This window comes from Equus przewalskii, unplaced genomic scaffold (genome assembly GCF_037783145.1).
Source record: "Equus przewalskii isolate Varuska unplaced genomic scaffold, EquPr2 contig_R2027, whole genome shotgun sequence".
Classification (NCBI taxonomy): Eukaryota; Metazoa; Chordata; class Mammalia; order Perissodactyla; family Equidae; genus Equus; species Equus przewalskii.
In genome coordinates, this window is record NW_027228627.1 from 52,459 (window position 1) to 70,511 (window position 18,053).

An 18,053-nucleotide genomic window follows, 5' to 3' on the forward strand; every position below is an offset into this window, starting at 1 on the left:
AATCTTTCAAAGCTTCTTCATTCCTGATAAGAATCCAGAAGGACAGTCACTGTGTACCTTTGAGATTCTCAATAGATCACAAGCCCATTTGAACTTTAAGAAGAAATAGTCTTAAACTTCGATGGGACATATGTATCCCATCTATATGTGTACTTCAGATGCACTGATTGTGAGATCTTCCTAGAAAACAATTGCAGTTTGGCATAGACAGGTCCAGTAATGTAATAAGTTATATTCAAATGGCATAAGAGCAATCAATGGGGTATCTGAAGACTTATCTCTGTAATTAAGTTGATATGAGATCTTGAGCTAATCATTCTATCTCTAGGCTTCTGTTTATTTACCTCATGAAAAGGAGTTGCATTCAATCAATCTCTTCACTTGCCATATAGTTGTCCTGATTGACACATGGTTACTTTGCTATTTGAATGGAAATACACCAATCAGCTCAATCCTATAACACTAGTTACTTCATGCTTAGCAGAAGCTTAGGTTATCAGCAACCTATTTATGTAACTAGAAAATTAAATTCCCAACTAAGTGTAGTCTGTTTATTGACCATATATTTGAGTATATAAATAGGACTCTCAGGAAAATAATGATAGGTGTCCTTGGTGATGAGGAGGTTGGAGACTCTTACTCTGTTCCATCACAGAAGGCATGAGTCTTCTCTTCAGTCTCCTCATGGCTGACTTCATTTTCTCGTTCCTCAGAGTGTAGATCAAGGGGTTCAGCAGAGGACTGATAACAGTGAAGGTGACGTAGATGGCTTTCTCCGTGGGGAGGACAGTGAAGGGCCTGGTATAGACATAGATGCAGGGCAAAATGTGAAGTGTCACCACAGTGATGTGTGAGGTGCAGCTGGAGATTGCTGTCCTCTTGCCCACCCTGCTTGAGACCTGAGAATCATTAGAATGACTGTGTAGGACACAAGCAGAAATAAAACCACAGGGTAGTGACTAAGCCACTGTTGGAAACAATCAGGACCTCAAGTGCAAAGGTACAGGCAAGTTTGAAGACCTGGGGGACATCATCATAGAAGCTGTCAAGAACGTTGGGTCCACAGGATGAGAGAGGCAGCAACAGGGAAATCTGCATGAAGGAGTGGACAAAGCCACATACCCAAGAAGCCACAACGAGGACAGTGCATCACCCCCTACTCATGATGGTCACATAAGTGCAAGGGCTTGGAGTTGGCTATCTAGCAATCAAACACCATCACAGAGAGAGAACAAATGTCTGTTCTACCAAGAAGGTGGAAGAAAAACAACTGTGTCATGCAGCCTGTATAGGATATGATCTTTATCTTTGACAGAAGTTCTACTGGGATCTTCAGAGCAGTGATGGAGGAGAAGCAGACGTCAAGGATGGCTAGATTGGGGAGCAGGAAGTACATTGGTGTGTGAAGGCTAGACTCACAGGTGACAATGACTATGATGAGGAGGTTTCCCAGCAGAGTTGTCTTGTACACAAAACACGAAAAAAGAAATAAGACCAAGCTCAGGTTTTGGGACTAAGTCCAAGAAACATAGTTTCTTTTACCCTGGGGCCATTTTATAACTCCATTGAATCATATTTCTTCTTCTTCATGCAGCTTGGAAAAAATTAAAGTGTTATTTTAGAAAAGGTTTATCTCCCTTAATAGATTCAGGTTGACATAGTCAGGTATTAGGTCCAAAGACTAGTGAGATGTTATGACCACATGAAGAGCAGTTTTGAGATTATAGCAAATGAGTCCAAAATGACATCTTATTACAGAAGCATGCATTTAATTATTTTTCTTCCGTATATTATAAATATTTTAGAAAATGCATAAAGACCATGTTCTCATATACAAGTTCCAAGTATCTAAGGTAAACGGTTGGATGTTAAATATTCAGCAACAGACTATTGTGGCATGAGGGATATGAAAATGGATGCAGTTTGGTGTGTGGGTAAGGCAGTGCTTATTTGGTACAACTGGGGTCCTTTGAGGTTCCATAGCAGTGTGGGGTTTTTTCCAGACTGGGTTTTCTATTCAAATCGTTTAAGAACTCCTATGTGCAGAATGTATCTCTTCGGACTGAATTCTACAGGAGCATCTGTCCCTTTCCTAAATTACAAATTTAATGCTATGAAAAATTAGAACATTTTCAAGCCATAAAATTATTCTCTATTTTTCTATTTTTCTTTAGGGTATTTATTTTGTTTCTCTCTTTACTTTAAACTACTTTGGGTACCAAAACCCCTGTGTGCTCAATAGCTCCTCAGCTATGAAAAGAAAAGTGGCAACTCAGAGTTTCTCTTCTGTTCACTGGTCAAATTTCTTTGTTTTTTAAAATTTTTATTGTGGTAACATTGGATTATAACATTATATAACTGTCAGGTGTACATTATAATATATTTCAAATTCTGTGTAGATTGCATCTTGTTCACCACCCAAAGACTAATTATAAACCATTACCACACATGTGAGCCTAATCGCCCCTTTCACCTTCGTCCTTCCCCTCTTCCTCTCTGGTAACCACCAATCCAATCTCTGTAGCTATGTGTTTGTCGTTGTTTTTATCTTCTACTTATGAATGAGATCATACGGTATTTGACTTTCTTCCTCTGTCTTGTTTCACTTAGCGTAATACCCTCCAGGTCCATCCATGTTGTAACAAATGGCCGCATTTCATTATTTCTTATGACTGAATAGTATTCCACTGTGTATAAATACCACATCTTCTTTATCCATTCACCCCTTGATGGGCACCTAGATTGCTTCCCAGTCTTGGCTATTGTGAATAATGCTGTGATGAACATAGGGGTTCATGTATCTTTATGTATTTGTGTTTTGAAGTTCTTTGGATAAATACCCAGCAGTGGAATAGCTGGATCATATGGTAGATCTATTCTTAATTTTCTGAGGATACTCCATACTGCTTTCCACAGTGGCTGCACCAGTTTGCACTCCAAGCAGCAGTGTACAAGGGTTCCCTTCTCACCATATCCTCTCCAACACTTGTTTCCTGTCTTGTTAATTATAGCCATTCTCACCGGAGTGAGGTGATACCTCATTGTAGTTTTGATTTGCATTTTCCTGATAGCTAATGATGTTGAACATCTTTTCATGTGCCTGTTGGCCATCCATATATCTTCTTTGGAGAAATCTCCGTTCAGATTTTTTGCCCACTTTTTAATTGGGTTGTTGGTTTCTTTTTATTGTTGAGACCTATGAGTTCTTTGTATATTTTGGATATAAACCCTTTATCTGATATATGGCTTGCAAATATCTTCTCCCAATTGTTAGGTTACCTTTTCATTTTGTTGATGGTTTCCTTTGCTGTGCAGAAGCTTTTTAGTTTGATGTAGTCCCATTTGTTCATTTTTTCTGTTTCTCTTGCCCTGTCAGACATGATGTCAAAGAGCGTACTGCCTATGTTTTCTTCTAGAAGTCTCATGATTTCAGGTCTTACATTCAAGTCTTTAATCCATTTTGAGTTGATTTTTGTGCATGGTGTAAGATAATGGTCTACTTTCATTCTTTTCCATGTGACTGTCCAGTTTTCCCAACACCATTTATTGAAGAAACACTCCTTTCTCCATTGTATGCTCTTGGCTCCCTTGTTGAAAATAAGCTATCCATAAATGTGTGGGTTTATTTTTGGGCTCTGAATTCTGTTCCATTGATCTGTGTGTCTGTTTTTGTGCCAGCACCATGCTGTTTTAGTTATTATAGCTTTGTAGTATATTTTGAAATCAGAGAGTGTGATACTTCCAGCTTTGTTCTTTTTCCTCAGGATTCCTATGGCTATTCAGGGTCTTTTGTTGTTCCATATAAATTGTAGCATTCTTTGTTCTATCTCTGTGAAAAGTGTTGTTGGAACTTTGATAGGGATTGCATTGAATCTATATATTGCTTTAGGAAGTATGGACATTTTAACTATGTTAATTCTTCCAATCCAAGAGCATGGAATATCTTTCCATTTCTTCTTGTCTTATTCAATTTCTGTCAACAATATTTTATAGTTTTCAGTGTACGCATCTTTCACCTCTTTGGTTAAGTTTATTCCTAATAGTTTATTCTTTTTGTTGCAATTGTAAATGGGATTGTATTGTTGATTTCTCTTTCTGCTACTTCGTTGTTAGTGTATAGAAACGCAACTGATTTTGTATGTTGATTTTGCATCCTGCAACTTGACTGTATTCATTTATTATTTGTAAAAGATTTTTTTAGTGGATTCATTAGGGCTTTATGTGTACAAAATCATGTCATCTGCAAATAGTGGCAGTTTCCTTCTTTTCCTATTTGGATCACTTTATTTCTTTTTATCTCCTGATTGCTCTGGTTAGGACTTCCAATATTATGTTAAATAAGAGTGATGAAAGTGGGCAACCTTTTCTAGTTCCTGCTATTAGAAGGCTAGCTTTCAGTTTTTCTCCATGAAGAATGATATTAGCTGTGGGTTTGTCATATATGGCCTTCATTAGTTTGAGGTAGTTTCCTTCTATATCCATTTTATTTAGAGTTTTTATCATAAATGGTTACTATATCTTGTCAAATGCTTTCTCTGTGTCTATTGAGATGATCATGTGGTTTTTATTCTTCATTTTGTTAATGTGGTATATCACGTTGATCGATCTGTGGATCTCGAACCATCCCTGCATCCCTGGAATAAAACCCACTTGGACACGATTTATGAGCTTTTTAATGTATTGTTGTATTCGACTTGCTAGCATTTTGTTGAGGATTTTTGCATAGATGTTCATCAGTGATATTGGTCTGTCGTTTTCTTTTTTTCTGTTGTCCTTATCTGCTTTGGTATCAAGATATTGTTGGCTTCGCAGAATGAATTAGGAAGCCTCCTCTCCTATTCATTTTTTTGGAATAGTTTGAGAAGGATAGTATTAAGTTTTCTTTGAATGTTTGGTAGAATTCACCAGGGAAGTCATCTTGTCCTGGACTTTTATTTTTTGGGATGTTTTTATTGCTGTTTCAATCTCCTTCCTGGGGACTGGTCTATTCAAATTCTCTACTTCTTCTTGGTCCCCTTTTGAAGGTTGTATGATGTTAAGAATGTATCTATTTCTTCCAGATTATCCAATTTGCTTGCACATAGCTTTTCATAGTATTCTCTTATAATCTTTTTTATTTCTGAGATGGCTGTTGTAATTTCTCCTCTTTCATTTCTGATTTTATGTAGTTGGGCCTTCTCTCTTTTTTCTTGATGAGTCTAGCTAAAGTTTTGTCAATTTTGTTTATCTTTTCAAAGAACCAGGTCTTTGTCTCATTAACTTTTTCTAGTGGTTTTTTTCGTCTCTTTCGGTTATTTCTGCTTTGATTTTAATTATTTCCTTCCTTCTGATGATTTGGGGCTTAGTTTGTTCTTTTTTTTCTCATTCCTTTAGGTGCACAGTTAGATTGTTTATTTGGTATTTTCCTTGTTTGTTGAGGTGGGCCTGAAGTGCGATAAACTGCCTTCTTAGAACCACTTCTGCTGTATCCCATAGATTTTTGGTATGTCATATTTTCATTTTCATTTGTATCCAGGTATTTTTTATTTCTCCTTTGATTTTTTTCATTGACCCAATCGTTTTTCAGTAGCATTTTGTTTAATCTGCACATATTTATGGGTTTTCTGATTTTCTTTCTGTAGTTGATTTCCAGTTTCATACTTTTGTGGTCAGAAAAGATTCACAGTATTTTTCAGTTTTCTCAAATTTATTGAGACTTTTTTGTGGCCTAATTTGTGTTGAATCCTGGAGAATGTTCAATGTGCATTTGAAAAGAATGTGTATTCTGTGGTTTTTGGATGGAATGTTCTAGATATATCTGCTAAGTCCATCTGGTCTAATGTGTCCTTTAAGGCCAGTGTTTCCTTATTGATCTTCTGTTTGAATGATCTATCCATTGCTGTAAGTGGTGTGTCTAAGTTCCCTACTATTGTGTTATTGTCTATTTCTCCTTTTATGTCTGTTAATACTTGCTTTATATATTTAGGTGCTCCTGTGTTGGGTGCATAGATATTTACAAGTGTTATATCTTGTTGTATTGTTCCCTTTATCATTATGTAGTGCCCATGATTGTCTCTTGTTACAGTTTTTGTTTAAAGTCAATTTTCTCTGATATAGGTATTACTACCTGCTCTTTCTTTTCTTTGCTGTTTCCATGGAGTATATTTTTCCATCCTTTCATTTCCAGTTTGTGAGTGTCTTTGTGTCTGAAGTGTGTCTCTTGTATGCAGCATACATATGGGTTTTGTTTTTTATCCAATAGAACACCCCATGCCTTTTGATTGGAGCATTTGCTCCATTGAGATTTAAAGTAGCAATTGATTAATATGAATTTATTGCCATTTTGTTACTTTTTTCTGTGTTTTAGTAGTTCTTCTCTTTTCCCTACTTCTCTTTATCTCTTCCCTTGTGATTTGATGACTTTCTTTAGTAATATGTTTGATTTCTTTCCTCTTACATATTTGTTTGCTTATTATAGGTTTCTGGCTTGTGATTACCATGAGGTTCTTAAATAATATTCTACGTATATAGCAATCTACATTGAGTTGATAGTCTCTTTAGCTTGACCTCTTTCTAAAAGCTCTACTCTTTTACTCCTCTCCTCCCACATTTTATGTTTTTGAAATCATATCTAATCTCTCATTTTGTGTGTGTCTATCCATTATCCTCTTTTCCTTGAAGTAGGTAATTTAATACTTTTGTCTTTTAGCCTTCATATTATCTTCATAGGTGGGCGATCTGTTACCTTTACTATGTTTTTGACTTTATCAGTGATTTTATTGCCTGATTTTTTTTTCTGATAATTTTCTTATCCCTACTTGTGGTTTTCTCTTTCCTACTTAAATAAGTCCCTTCAGCATTTCTTGTAGAACTGGTTTCTTGGTGATAAACACCTTTAACTTTTGCTTGTCTGGGAAGCTGTTTATAAATCCTTCCATCCTGAATGATTACTTTGCTGGATAGCATATTCTTGGCTGTAGGTGTTTTCCTTTCAGCACTTTAAATACTTCATGCCACATTCCTTTATCCTGTAGGGTTTCAGCTGAGAAGTCCACTGATAGCCTTATGGGTTTTCCTTTGTATGTCACTTGTTGTCTTTCTCTTGCTGCTTTTAGGATTCTCTCTTTATCTTTAATTTTGGACATTTTAATTATAATGTGTCTTGGTGTGGGCCTCTTTGGGCTTTTCTTGTTTGGTGCTCTCTGTGCTTCTTTTACTTTGATGTCTGTTTCTTTCCTTGGATTAGGAAAGTTTTCAGCTATTATTTCTTCAAATAGAATCTCTGCCCCTTTGTCTCTCTCTTCTCCTTCTGGGACACATATCATATGAATGTTAGTGCACATGATTGTCCCAGAGTTCCCATAGACTGTTCTCATTCTTTTAAATTCTTTTTTCTTTTATCTGTTCAGTTTTGGTGATCCCCTCTAGTCTTTCATCCAACTTGCTGATCCATTCTTCTATATCATCTACTCTGTTATTGAGTCCCTCTAGTGAAATTTTCATTTCCAGTATTGTAATCTTCATTTCTGGTTGGTTCTTTTTTATATTTTCCAATTCTTTGTTGATGTTCTCACTGTGTTCATCCAGTATTCTCCCAATATCCATGAACATCCTTATGAGTTTTTGTGTGAACTACCTCATTCTGTTTCATTTAGCTCTTTTTCTGGGGTTTTATTCTGTTCCTTTGCTATTCCTTTGAGGAGTCATTATGCCTCTTTCTGCGCTTATATCTATGTATTATATAAGTTGGCTATGTCTCATGATCTTGGAGAAGTGGCCTTATGTAAGAGATGCCTTTTGTGGCCCAGCAGTGTGCTTCCCTCTCATCACCAGTCCCAATGATCTAGGAATGACCCCTGTGTGCTACTTGTGTCCTTATGCTGTGGCAAGGTTACTCTTACTGCAGGTACCCAGGAAGTCTAGTCTTTCCCTCCCTGGCTGGCTGTTTATAAATTGGGTTTGGGGAGCCCCAGGACCTTTGGCTACAAGGTCTAATAGCACACTCCTGTTGCGATTTCCCTGTCAATTCGTTAGGCAGTGAGTGTAGCTGGTTGCTAGGCTCAGGAACTCACAGTTGCTGTAGGCCTCAGGCTTGCAAAGCTGTTGTCAGTTGTCTTAGGTTTGCAGCTGAGTGGGGCTGGCCCTAGGCACAGGGAGCACCCAACTGTTTCAGGCTTTCGTAGGTGGGGCTGATGGTCTTTGTGAAGAATAGATCTTCTGCCACTGATAAGCCCCAACCCCCCACAGGTCCACACCCACTGCCAACACAGTCCTCATCTGTGCACACTTCCCAACCCCCTGGAGCCTACCCAGTCACCCCACTGCAGAGGCCCCCACCCCTCTACCAATGCCCCTCACAGTTCACCTGGTCCTCACACAGAGGCAGACACACTTGCCTACCTATGGAGGATCAAGGCACCCAATCAATGCAGGTGGACAAGTAGCCTGAGAGCTGGCTGTTGGGTTGGGCCGGTCCCTAAGGCAGGCTGCCTGCACTGGCTGAACCAGATTAGATCTGTGCTCTAGTGAGTGTGGCATATCCCTGGGCTAACAGGACAGTGGATAGCATCAACAGCATCTGGCAGCATCTGTGTCAGAACATCTGTACCAGAGCACAAGAATGGTCACCACCAATGTCTCAGTCTCTGGAGAGGTCTCACCTCTCCCTGAGATGCACCCAGAACCTACCAAATGAGTCTCTTTTCACCAAAGGACTGTGCAGCCTTCTTTCTGGTGATTTTGGTTTGCTCTCTGAGATGAGTGAATTTGTGCATGAGCCCTTTAAGAGCTGGGTTCTTTTGGCCTTCATCCGATAGCTTTTCTGGGGGTATTCCCTGTTACAGTTAATAGCCAGAAAAGCCAGATAGTAGGATACTCATCTCAGTTGTGCTGAGTCTGAAGTATGCGTATAGCAGTAATGGGCCCCTTGCTCAAGATCCCACTGCTCCAGGGAGGGATGCATACCTTAGAGTGTCTTCCGTCCAGCCTGCTGTGAAGGTCTGTAGCTTGTGAAGGTGGCTTTTTTTCTCTCCAGGAGGAATTTCTGCCTCTTCGGCCTCAGTCAGGACTCTCCCTTGTGGGGGTTCTTTTTATTCAGTTTTCAGTTTTCTCTTCAGGGTATTTTTTCGAAAAATAATTGTAACCTGGCTGTGTTCATGGCAGGAGGTGAGTTCAGAGTCTGCCTATGCTGCCATCTTGACAAGATCTCCCTCAAATTTATCTCTTAAAAGGTATTTTTTAAAATTTTGCTATCATTGATACACAACAGACTCATGTGTTTGAAGTGTACACTTTGATAAGTTTTGATGTAATCATATACCCATGACATCATCACTATGTTTAAGATAGTTAATATTGCTATCACCCCAAAAGTGTCCTTGTGACCCTTTGTAATATGTCCCCTCTGCCCCTCTTTCTTCAGGTAACCACTCACCTGCATCTGTCACTATAGATTAGTTTTTATTTTCTAGAATTTCTATAAATGGAATCCTAAAATATGCACTCTCTTCTTGTCTGGCTTCTTTCACTCACAAAATTAATCCATGATTTTGTGTATATCAATATTTTGTTCCTTTCTTTTGTGTGGATAAGCCACATTTTGTTTATCCATTCACTTTTTCATGAATATTTTGGTTGTTTCTAGTTTCTGGTTGTTACACATAAGTCTGTTATGAACATTCATATATTGGTCTTCGTGTGGGCATATGTTTTCATTTCTCTTGCATAAGTATGTAAGAGTGGAATGGCTGTAACTCTTAAAATTCAATAAGAAAACAAACAACCCAATTACAAAAAAGGGACAAATGGTTTGAACAGACATTTCAACAGGAAGATATAGTGATAGGAAATAAGTACGTGAAAAGGTGCTCAACATCATTGATCACTGGTGAAATGTAAATGAAAACTACAGTGAGATAACAGTACACACCTATTAGAATGGTTAAAATAAGGAAGATGGATATATCAAGAGTTGACAAAAAATGTAGAGGAATTGGAACTCTGGTGGTAATGTACAACAGAGCAAGCACTTTTGAAAGCAATTTGTCAGTTTCTTAAATTAAGATGTGCTTAAAATATAATCGTTTTGCTTTTGAATTTCTTTCTTTTTTTTTTTTTTTGGCAAATTCTTGAAATGGACCTTAATTTCTTTCTTTAAATTTTATCTCCTTTTTCTTACCATAATCAGAAACAAAAGAAAGGTGAAATTTACTTCTTTCACTTTTTGGACGTGCTTTCCAGTTCAAATAAAGATATTTCCTTTCACCTATCTCACTTTCCATTCAAATTTTCTTTCCTCTGCATGCAATCTTGTCCAAAGCCTACTTAATATGGAGAAGCAAAAAAGCTACCTAGAGGTATCAGAACATGCAGGAAGATACCTTGGGGCCTCTGGTATCACACAGCCTCTTCAAATCACACCTGGTCACTTACTGCTTATGCATATAGGAGAAATTACTTTACCCCTTTGGCCTCAGCCTCTGCATCAGTGTTTGGAAACAATAGCATCTCTCTCATGTGACTTTTGTGAGGAATAAATGAATTAATCTATGCAAATGCATCAATGCTTAAAGCATTGCCTAACCAATAATATGTGCTTGTATGTATGTCACCTTAAAGAAACACTCTGGGTTAGTAACTGTCACAGGCACACAGCTTCTTGAATGTACCAAAAATGTTTTCGAGGAGCTGTACACTTCCCAGAACATGTATTCAGAAACAGCTTCATCAGAACACATTGTTTTGGGGAAAATAAGAGGTATTTTTCTTTTATTGTCAATGATAATGGCCCAGAGGATGGTGAGAGAATGGCAAGGAGAATGCCTAGTTTGTTTTCTTATCTAACATCTATCTTAGCAGACCAGTCTGGTGCAGGTCTCTTCAGGAAGAGCCATCTGGGCTCAAGTCCTGGCTTGATCACTGTGTGGCTTGGGTAAGTGAGAGACCTTGTGGAGTCTATACTTCTTCAGCTATAGAATGGGGATTATAATAATACCCACCTAACAGGGAAGTAATGGGGATTAGGTGAATTAACATACACAGAGTCTCACCACACATGGCTGGTTATCTAATTAGTACTATGTCGGGTAACCTTAACACTGGAAGCTCATTAGGAAATGGATTGTGTTGAACTAAATGGGACCACCTAAAGACAGATGAAGTGTGTGTGAGGAAAGGATGACTTCTTGTCAAGAGGCCCAGAGAAACGTGCATGGACGCGGTGATACCTATGTTTGGGGCACATGGGAATGTAGAGCAAAGGAGACCTGGATTTAGGGGACCACTTGAATATATAAAAGGTACTCAGTATTGGGACATTTGGCTGGAAAGAAAGGATGAAAATATGTGGGCATGGAAAGAAAATCATTGTTATAAAATTTTTATTTTTTGGTAAATTTTAAGGGTATGTATGTGATCATTGTACTATTCTTTCAACTTTTTTGAAGGTTTAATATATTTCATTTTCTCTCTAGTTTTAAATTTAGCATAAGAAATAGCTGTGCAGATTTCAATCTGAGGAGATCCATCTATAGGTAATAGAGGTGAGAAAATTCTCTTCTTTGTGCAATTCAAGCAATCTCAGAAATAAAGAGCTGCCTTATCCCCAATTCCTAACTAAACTCATTTCTATAACTCTCATTTCACAATATCCTCTTTATTCATATTTCTTAGCTGTGGTGTCTGTCACTGAAGTTTCACCCTGGAAAGTAGCATCTTGCATACTTATTACATTATTTTTTAGAAAGAATGTATTTATGAATATTAATGATTACATCTAGAGTTCAATTATTGTCATTCTTCTTTTCTCACGCTTATACATAGACATCCAGACACCACAGGTATTCACTCTCTTTAGTTGTATTTCTTACCTAAATTTTCCAACTTTCTTCTCCAACATCTTAAATTATATTCACACGGACCTTGGGAATCATTTAGCTTCAAAAAATTCTGTTAAATTCTCCTCCAAAGGCCAGTGATTTCAGGACTTCTCTTCTATCTTTATATGGAAAAGAGTACACTCAGGAAATAACATTTTCTTGGCTCTTCCACACTGACTGACAGTGCTCCATCATATTTATCAAGTCCCTAATCCCAGAACTAGTGTGAGAATTATCAAAGGGGATATTGTTGGATGTGGCTTTGGAAAAATTCTGCTGATGTGAGGTTGTTTCGGTGGGAGTAATTAAGATGTGACTCAGGAAGATATGCTTAGGAACACACATTTTTTTCTAGGGTCTAAAGTTTTCTAGAGGCAACAAAGATTTGACCAAACTCCACCTAGGCTCTCCTGAACTTTTCAACTAGGCCGGGCATAGACATAAATGCAGGGCACAAACTGCAGGGTCACCACTGAGATATGTGAGGTGCAGGTGGAGATAGCTTTCATCTTGCCCTCCCCTGCCTGAGACCTCAGCATCATTAGGTTGACTGTATAGGAAACAAGCAAGAAGTTAAACCACAGAGTCGTGAGTAGTCCATTACTGGAAATCATCAGGAGCGGAAGCATAGAATTATCTGTACAGGCGAGTTTGAGGACATGGGGGACGTCACAGTAGAAAGTGTCAAGAACATTGGGTCCACAGAAGGGGAGTGGGAACAATATGGAAATATTCGCGATGGAGTGTACAAAGCCCCCCACCCAGCAGGCCACTATTAACCCAATGCAATGGCCTCTACTCATGATGGTCACACAGTGCAGGGGCTTGGAGATGGCCACATACCGATCTAATGCCATCACTGACAAAGAAAATACGTCCACCCCTCGAACAAGGTGGAAGAAAAACATCTGAGTGAAGCAGCCATTGAAGATATGGTCTTTCTCTGTAACAGAAGGTCCACTGGAACTTTGGGAGCTGTGATGGAGGAAAAGCAGATGTCGGCAATAGATAAATTATGGAGCAAAAAATACATGGGAGTGTGAAGGCGAGATTAACAGGTCACAGTGACTGTGATGAGGAGGTTTCCCAGCAGAGTTGTCACATACACCCAAAGTAGGAAAAGAAATAAGACCAGGTTCAGTTCTTGATTCTGGCTTAGGCCAAGGAAAACAAATTCTTTTACCCTGGTGCGGTTTTTCAGCTCCATTGAGTCATCTTTTCTCTCTCTCTTTTTTCAAGCTACTTCATTTGAAAAGACTTGGCTCTCTATTTTGTTTTCTTTCTAAGCACTAAGAATGCAATTCAGAATGTTCCTCATGTGACCATGATGTTTTCTTTTTGTTTAGTTGTCCAAATTTTTAAGATTGCAGTCAGTTTTGTGATCAATTCAAATTATCACATGCAAGTCATTCAATAATTCGTTTCCTATAAAATTATTTATAAAAAGATTAAGCATTTATGTTAAGTAGTGATGTTTACAGAGCATATTTTATTAATTTCTTTTAGATTTTACATTTTATCATTATTTTTGTATTCCACACAAATTTATTGAATCTCAGGAACTGTCTGAAACATTAAATACAAAGATAAGTAAGAAATGGTTTCAGACACTGTAGACATATTCCACAAGTTAAATATTCATAATAGTAAATACTGTGTTGACTTCAACAGAGTCATGTCTTGGTGGAAAAACGATATCTTTCTGTTTCTTATTGCAAAGTTGCTGTGGAATGGGTCAGTTTCTTTGCTCTTGGTTGTTTTATATAGAATTCCTTAAAATTGCAGCCTATTATTCCACACAGTTAATTTGTCATTGTGGTTAAATTACACTACTCATATTGTTTGCTTAATAATTATTTAAAAATATTTAAAGGTTACTGTTTGGAAGTAGATTAAAACAATATGTAAATCTAATTCAAAGAATATCTTTAATTTCTTTTATTGTCATAAAAACACTTAAACATGAGAGTTACCCTCTTAACAAACTTTTGGGTGCACAATCAGTATAGCCACAGTGTTGCACAGCAATTCTCTAGAACTTATTCCTCTCACGTAACTGATGTCATCCTTGCTTGAGTGTGGAGGAGAGAATAAAGATAGTGATCTACTTTTGAGCAGTGGTTCATTCTGTACCAACCTTTGTGGATCAAAGCTAACAGAGTGGAGAGATCCCACAGAAAGGAGAGATGTTGGTATCATTAGAATAATGCCTGTTTTTCATAAGCCACTATTAATCATCTTCAGCAAATTTTATAATTACTATTTTCTCCACCTTATACTTAGCAAGTGAACACTTATTGCAATAATCAAATGTGTATTGATAAGCTGGATCACATTGTCAAAGTGTTTTCAGCCTATCAAAAGTGGATGATTTGTATAAATTGATGAACATAACGAGTGAGAAAATGTGGCATGTGTCATGAGAAAAGTTCAGGCAGATTTGGGTGGGATATGAGACATGATAGGTGATATCATGATTTCCAGCAGTAAGAAAAGCTACTATTTCTTGAGCATTTACTGTACATGAAGAGTTATGAAAAGTTGATTTATTTAACTTTCACCACCATCCTTTAGAAAGTATTGATGTTATTTTTGCTTTTCACATGGAGTATATTTTGAATCTATGTTTGGTTGCAGGAAAGGAAAAGATAGGATGGAAGAAACAGTGCTTCTTTTCCATTCAGTCTTGTATATGTGGGATCTAATTTTGTATAACAAGAATGTTTGATAAAGTCTGTCTGAAGATAAGAATTTGGCAGAAAGGGGCTCTGGAAATTCAGTTTACATTGACCTTGGTCTGAGGTGGACTCACCAATAAGCAACTCAAAGAATCCCAACAAATGCATGATGCCTTCTCTCACTGAGTGGACCACATTTCTGAATCTCTCTTAATACATCATCTCTTTTCCCAATGGTTAACACCCACCTTTGTTGTTCCTGGCACTGAGACGATCATCTTGGCTCTGAAGCATTTAATACATCTGGAAGATATCAAAGTCAAAATATTTATGCATAATCAATAATGACATCTCTGTCTCTCTATCCACACCTTTAATCTTAGCTAAAAATGTAACATCTTTACCTAATACCTTTGATCCTGAAATTCCAAGTACAAATTGCAAGTTATCAGGTACAGAGCAGAACAGAACATTTGTGACATTAATTCTTCAAAAAATTTTGTTTCTGAAGGCAGAGCCTTTAGGGAGACTAAATATCTTAGTGTCTTTGCTATCCTTTCAGGAGAGAAAGAACAGATTCAAAGAATCTCATCTTCAAGAACTTCCGTTGTGTCGCTGTCTTATGTGAAAATCCCTCAGCCTCTGGCTTAATATAAGAATTAAAAAGTGGATATTATTGGACAGGAAAGTGGAAGTCAAGTGTTTGATTCTGCTGTTGGTGATGAAGTTTCAGAGGGATTTATTAAGAAGTTACTGAGACATGCACATGTGTACACACAAACACACAGAGATGGAAACATTTTGGTTGGCATCTAAATTATTTAGAAACAGTAGAGGAAATCTATCTGCTTATCCATAGCTCAATCAAACTTTGTTCAAAAGTGCCAAGTACTGTGCCCAGGAGAGTACAAGTGTCCAATTTTCATGGCTTGTTAGGCTCAGAGGGCACTATATACAAATGAGTTTAATTCAGTTGCCAAAAAACTAGAAGGGAACTGAACCTCAAATCCTTTGCTACCAGTCCAGTTTCTAGTTATATACAGAATGGCTTTAGCCTCATGCTGTGGCTATAAGTTTCCACGTGTAGAGAAACATGATTTAGATGGTGTTTGGGGAATGCTCATTCTTCTTATTTTCCAACACTCTACTCATGGAATCTCTCAATTTGGATCAGCTAGATAAGTATGTTAGTAAAACTGTCTACAAAATTACAATAGTTATTTAACATTAACTTAAATTATTGAATGGTCTGATCTTATATAGAACACACTTGCACTATTTCCAGAATGCTGATGGCTTTCATTCACCTATTTTTCCAATTTGTTTAGTACATTAAACTAGTCTATACAGATTAAAAGCTGCATGAGATAGGTTGTGTGTTTGAGATGGGCAATTTTTCCCCCCAGCTTTACTGAGATATAATGGACATACATCATTGTATATATTTAAGATATACAATGCACTGATTTGATACATTTAAATACTTCAAAATGATTATCATCTTCGTGTTGACTAACACCTTCATCACCTCACAAAATTACCCATTCTTTTTTGTAGTGAGATCATTTAAGATTTACTGTCTTAGTAACTTTCAAGTATTATTACAGTATTGTTAATTCTAGTCACTATGCTGTATATTAGATACCCCAAACTTATTCATTTTATAACTGGGAGTTTATACCCTTTGCCCAAATCTCCCTGTTTCTCCCACCCCCAGCGCCTGGCAAAACCATTCTACTCTTGTTTCTTCGAGTTCAGTTTTTTGGATTCCACATATGCATGAGATCGTACAATATTTGTGTTTGTCTCACTTATTTCACTTTAGCATAATGCCCTCACAGTCCATCCATGTTGTCGCAATGGCAGGATTTTCTTTTTTTACAACTGCTAATATTCCATTATACACACACACACACACACACACACACACACATATATGTACACACATACCACATCTTTATCCATTCATCCATTGATGAACACTTAGATTGTTTTTGTATCTTGGATGTTGTGACTAATGCTGTAGTGAACATGGGAGTGCTGATACCTCTTCAAGATCATAATTCCATTTCCTTTGGGTAGACACCCAGAGATGGGCTTGCTGGATCATATGGTAGTCATATTTTTAATTTTTTGAGGAACCTCTGCACTGTTTTCCATAGTGACCATAGCAATATATATTTCTATCCACAGTGTACAAGAGTTTTCTTTTCTCCACATCCTCACTAACACTTGCTATCTTTTGTCTTTTTGATGAGAGCCATTCTAACATGTGTGAAGTGATATCTGACTGTGGTTTTGAATTGCATTTCTCTGATGCTTAGTGATATTGAGTACCTTTTCACGTACCTGTTGGTCATTTGAATGTCTTGTTTGAAAAAATTTCTACTCAGTTCCTCTGCCTATTTTTAAATCTGATTGTGTGTTTTTTGCTTGAGTTTATGAGTTGTTTACATATTTTAGATACTAACTCATCATCTGATATATCATTTGAAAATATATTGTTCCATTCTGTGAGTTGTCTTTTCATTTGTTGATTGTTTCTTTCACTGTGCAGAAGCTTTTTAGTTTGATGTAGTCTCATTTTATTAATTTTTGCTTTGTTGCTCGTGCTTTTAGTTTCATTTCCAAAATATTATTGCCAAGACCAATGTCGAGGAGATTTTCTACTATTTTTCCTTCCAGGAATTTTATGGTTTCTGGTCTATGTTTAAATCTTTAATCTATTTCAAGTTACTTTCTGTGAGTGATGTAAGATCGGGGTCTGATTTCATTATTATACATGTGGTTATCCAGTTTTCCCAGTATCACTTATTAAAGAAACTATGCTTTCCCCATTGTATATTTTTGACATTTTTTGTTGATAATTAATTGAATGTATGTGCATGGGTCCATTTCTGGGCTCTTGATTCTGTTCCATTGGTCTACATGTCTGTTTTTATGCCGGTACTATAAAGTTTTGATTATTATATCTCTGTAGTATATAGTTTGAAATCAGAAGTGTGATGCCTCCAGTTTTGTTCTTCTTTTTCAGGATTGCATTGGCTGTTAGGGATCTTTTGTGATACTACACAAATTTTAGGGTTTTTTTTTCTATTTCTGTGATCTATTAAGATTTGTCTCCAGGTATTTTTTGATTTCTCCTTTGATTTCTTCACTGATCTAATCATTGTTCAGTAGCCTTTTGCTTAATCTCCACAAAAGGAAGAGTCCCTTTCTTTGGACACTTTGTTCTTGACAGCTTCTACAGTGATGTCCCCCAGATTCTCAAACTCACCTGTACAGATGCTTTTGCACTTGAGCTCCCGATGATTTCCAAAGATGACGTAGTCACTACTCTCTGGTTTCTGTTCCTGCTTGTGTCCTACACAGTCATCCTAATGACACTGAGGACTCAGGAAGGGGAGGGCAAGAGGGAAGCCATTTCCACCTGCACCTCACACATCACCGTGGTGACTCTGCTCTTTGTGCCCTGCATCTATGTCTATGTCAGCCCTTCAGTGTCCTCCCCACAGATAAA

General features: G+C 37.4%; 2 pseudogenes; both read right to left on the reverse strand.

Moving 5' to 3' along the window:
* Positions 1 to 587: 587 nt before the first annotated feature.
* On the reverse strand, positions 588 to 10,715 carry LOC103545455 (olfactory receptor 4D11-like; annotated as a pseudogene).
* A 1,559-nt stretch (positions 10,716 to 12,274) lies between these two features.
* LOC103543583 (olfactory receptor 4D10-like) lies at positions 12,275 to 13,062 on the reverse strand (annotated as a pseudogene).
* Positions 13,063 to 18,053: the final 4,991 nt, after the last annotated feature.